We start from the raw sequence: 5,130 nt of genomic DNA on the forward strand, positions 1-5,130 counted from the left end.
GAATTCAACATGCGAAACAAATAATAAACTTCTAGACGATTTAATCATGTCGCGACCCGATTTTCGGTTGGAAGATCGACCTTGCGACTTAGGAAGAGGCGAACTCGAGTTTTTACCTATCCCAATTTGGATAAAAGTGATCTTTGAGTAGAGATTCTGAATTCGAGAGTCGATTACGAATCGGGAAAGATATTAGCACCCCGCCCGTCTGTATTAAAACGATACCCTCGCTAATCACACATATTTTTATACCCTTAAAAATTATTCATTCAAAGTTCAATAAGTAAAAATATTTTATATTTGCATCTGACAAGAGGTTATCTTGCTCCTACGTATCCCCGGGTGCAATAGGGAAATGAAGACTACGTAGTTTTAGTTCGAAAATCGTTTAGCTACTTTGGTTGATTGTTAGTGATTTAGAAAATACTGATAGGTTTAAAAATATTAATTTATTGAATTGGTTAATGTATAATTTTTTCGATTCGATGAAACTAATAGTTTAGAAACGGTATTGATCATAGACCTTCTCCTCATTTCCTGGGAGTCAGAGACGACTCGAACCATAAGTTCACTATAAAAAATCTCATAAACTTTATTTGGTAAAATAGTTTCTAATTATATAGAATTTAGTGATAAAATAGTTTATTTATATATAGAATTAATAGTTTAGAGACGGTGTTGGTCATAGATCTGCTTGTCATTTTCAGAAAAGTTAGAGACAACTCGAATCACAACCTTACTATAAAAATTTCATATTTAACTTATTTAACAATATAGTGTTGAGATATTTTTATAATTATAGAATTAAGTAATAAAATAGGTTTGAGAATTATTTTCTATATACGAAATTAATAGCTTAGAGATGATATTGGTTGTAGACCTTCTTCCCATTTTTAGAGAAGTTAGAAACGACTCGAATCATAACCCCACTATAAAAAATTCATATTCAACTTATTTAACAATATAATGTTGGGTTATTTTTATAATTAAGTAATAAAATAGGTTTGGAAATTATTTTATATATACGAAATTAATAGCTTAGAGATGATATTGGTCGTAGACCTTTTTCCCATTTTCAGAGAAGTTAGAGACGACTTGAATCATAACCTCACTATAAAAATTTCATATTTAACTTATTTAATAATATAGTGCTAAATTATTTTTATAATTAAGGAACAATTTTTATTAGATTTTGTTAAAATAGATGTTAGTAACATTTGTAGGGTAAAAATATACCATTATCATTTAAAATATGTAGCATATCAATTAGTATCTACTTTATTTCAATTATCAAAACAAATATCAAGCAATAATAAACATATAATATAGGAATATAAGTAAATAAATAAAAAGATAATGATTAAAAAATAAGAGAAAATGAGGTTAAGTGAAAACAGGGTTTCGTGCAAATTGAAGGAAAGGGATTTGGATCCCTAATTCCACGCCTGGGCATGATGTCCCTAACGCCCTAATGCATCATTTCATTTTGGGACCAAAATCCCTATTCCCTCTTTTCTTCTCTCTTTCCAATAAGTGGCAATGAAGATGTGTTCACGGTGGTGGCAAGACGGAGCCAGTGGTGGTTGGATGATGCATCCTCTCCTCCTCACGAGTTCTTCTTCTCTCATTGGCCACAGTGGTTCATGCTTTGGCAGAGAGAGGCGGCAACGGCAATGGGAGGTTTTGGACTCACGCATCCGAAGCGGGTTTGAGGACGAGGTATGCCCATCTTCTCCCTTACCTCTTCTCTTTCCTTCTTCGGCCCCATCTCTGGCAGCGGTGATTTATGTTTGCCGGCGAGGTGGCGACGATGGTCAAGGCCACCCGCGGCTAAAGCTGAGCCGCCTATAGAAACATGATGATAGCTTGGTTTCGAGACAACCATCTCATTTTTCGTGGTTTTTTCACAGTGATGAATATAGTATCATTCATCCCTTCTATCTTTTCCTTTTCGGCATCAGCGATGGAGATTCAGAGTCGTTAATGGTTGGATTGAAACCGATTGAAGGGTGTTAATGACCTAAGCCACATCGTCCGGAACGACTTCCTTTAGTGTTATGCGCAATAACTCCGAGGAGAGGTAATCATCTTCCTCATCCTTACTTTTATGATTTCTTAAAAACAGTGGCTATGAATATTTGTTGTGCTCGTTATGTGATTTTCAATTAGATGCGTGAGGAACATGTTAAAATTCAAAGGGCTACACTATTTAGTTCCAGATTTATTATGGCTGATATGTTAGTATTACACTGGTAAAAAATTCATGGTTTTCTTCATATTAGAACTATCATAACCATTCCCATTATGTTCTTTGAATATATGAAAAATCATTAGGGAGTAAACCCCCGACTTATGTTTAACGATATGAGCATAAGGATATGTGATTCACAATGAGTAAGGTTCATTTCTGTTTGTTAGCACTTGAGTGAATAGGGCGGGTGACTTACCTGATTATGCTTGGTTCTCTTATCCTTCCGCGTGTTGAATCTTTGCTCCAAGATGTTCTCTTTTCTCTATCTCTGTTCTCTGTATGTTGTGTAAGATACGCGAACTCTGGATGCTCTCTCACTCTATGTGTTTTACTCTACTCTGTTGCAGTGTATGTTTCTGGACTCTCTCTTGTATATCACTGTGTATGTGTAATCTGGTTTGTTATCTCTTTCTACTGATTTTCCTCTTATGGTTGTGTATGCGTATGTATCTCTGCTTTTTTTTATCTGTTTTTTCACTATATTGCCATGTATCTCTTCTTGATGTGTGGAACCCTATTTATAGCTGAGTATGGGTTAGTGCAAAACCCTTTGAATTACTAACTGAAAAATTAGAAATTCCATGACTTTTGCTCCCTGATTATAACATTTTAAAACTGCCCATGAATGCTGCCAATGATTGTTGATTTGTAACTGAAATGGTGAGACTTCAGATTTGCCTCTTTTAACTTTTCATGGTTTAGTGAGGCATTAAGATTGCCCATGATTGTTGATATGAATTTGTAACTGAAGGACCTATGATTTCTGAATTGCTTTTGTTCTTTATGGCTTGTTTATGTTTTTATTGATAACCCACGGCTGACCCTTGCTGATTCATATATCCCCTTTATGCTGATTCGTAACTGAAAGTGGATATTTGCTGGTTTGCTTAATTGCTTCATTAGAAATGTGTAACTGAATATGCCATTCCTAGATATTCCTGCTGTTGATGAGCATATGTTTTATGCTGTCTCTCTACTACCATTTATCAGCCTAATGACATCTGTTTAGTGCCTCCCTTGATGCTTTAATTTGTAACCACTTGAAATTCCTGATTGATTTATTTTGTGACTCCTGGCTGATGACTTTCTCTCGTTAACTAATTCTTTAACAACTTCTTGTATGAGGAGGCCAACTGGTTCCTTGTGTTGTGAGACTTATGCAACTCTGTTTCCACATAAATCAGTCAGCTGGACTGTTCATAAGGGAGGGTATCCGTGTAACTTTTTGTTCTTTAGACATACCTACTTTAATACAATCTCTTTTGTTCTCTGAATTTAGTTTACTGTTTGCATTCATAGAGATTGGTCTTATTGCTGCAGTAACAATATCATTTGAGAAGATACTAATACAAGCAATAAATCCTAGGTAGGGGGTCCAAGAACAGAAGCTTGCTGTGATGTTACTCAATACCCAATGGCTATAATCACTCCAAGCATCATAGTGATTCGCATAAGCTCTAGCTCACTCTGCTTTGTAAATGCTAAGTTGGTGAGAGACGGAATTCTGAAGTGGGTCATTGAAGACGATGATCTTAAAGCAACTATCTTGGATTAGTATACACATGACTTTAGGTCTCCAATGTTATGTGTTCACCGAAGTATTGAGGCATAAAGAAGCCAATGAAGACAAAGAATCCCCTTCTCCTTGACGGGTCTTTTTGATTTTTAACAAAAATATCTCCTTAACTTCATGATTCCCCTGTATCAGGTACATTCCTGGCATGATCTCCCCGAACATGATCAAACATTGGTGGTGCAAATCGCTTTCCAACTCGGGTTGATTTTCAACCTTATCCAAGAATGTCTCAATTAACTTAAGTGTTTAACGAAGGGTGTTCTAGATGCAAAGAGGTCCGCCTTCAACAATACTTTTTGATATAAGCTCACTGTACACTATCTTGTTCTTTCCTAAGATCAACCACTTGACGTGCATGCCCTATAATTTTAGTCGTTTCTGACTGGGGAGCCCCATCAACCTCTAAAGATATTCCTTCTTGTTCCTTCATTTTTAATTTCATTCTACTGTTCATGTAATACTCTATAGGGAATGTATTTGTTTGTATTAAAGGCAAGACTAGTGTCCGGTTCATGTAACTTTGGTATTGTAAGTAAATGGTTTGTATTTTCCAACGTTAAAGCTTGAACTTGAGGAGCTTATGATATACCTTTTTCAGATTAGTTTTCTTCCAATGATTACAATTGGTGTTTGTATTGATTATGACAATATTTGTAACAAAAAAAATGCGTTCAGGGATAGTTTTGTTTTCACAAATAGTAGGAAATAACCCAAAAGACACCATGATGTCTAGGGGAAAATCTGTTAAATAATAAGTTAATGATGTAATGGATTCTTTGGTATCACACGCATATGATTCATACCCGACAATATTAATTTTTAACTTCATTAAAAATAAATCAAGAAACAATGTTTTATTTTGCACAAGATAAAAGCAAAAGGTAGGACAAAATTGAGTGTTCACAAATCAAGATATTTTTCATCAAGGATTCCAAGTTCTCTTCGAACAACATAGAAAGTATCTCGTGATAGGGGCTTGGTGAAATTATCTGCTAATTGTTTAGTAGTTTCAACACATTCAAGGACATAATTGCCTTTTTGAACATGATCACGCAAGAAGTGATGCCTAATTTCTATATGCTTGGTTCTCGAATGCAAAACGAGATTCTTGGATAGGTTTATGGTACTTGTATTATCACATTTAATAGGGATCTTTTCTAGATTCAAAGTCCTTAAGTTGCTGCTTCATCCATATGATTTGAGCGCAACACACACTTGCGACAATGTATTCCGCTTCCGCGGTGGACAAAGCAACATAAGCTTGCTTTTTACTGTGTCATGCTACTAAGGAACTGCCTAGTAA

The 5,130-nt window shown here is 35.3% G+C and overlaps 1 long non-coding RNA gene across 1 annotated transcript; it reads left to right on the forward strand.

The window, feature by feature from the left end:
- Window positions 1,416–3,870, forward strand: LOC109350936. Its single transcript, XR_002108154.1, has 2 exons — window positions 1,416–2,080; window positions 3,572–3,870. It is a non-coding gene; the product is annotated as an uncharacterized LOC109350936 (long non-coding RNA).

This window comes from Lupinus angustifolius, chromosome LG06, assembly GCF_001865875.1.
Source record: "Lupinus angustifolius cultivar Tanjil chromosome LG06, LupAngTanjil_v1.0, whole genome shotgun sequence".
Lineage (NCBI taxonomy): Eukaryota > Viridiplantae > Streptophyta > Magnoliopsida > Fabales > Fabaceae > Lupinus > Lupinus angustifolius.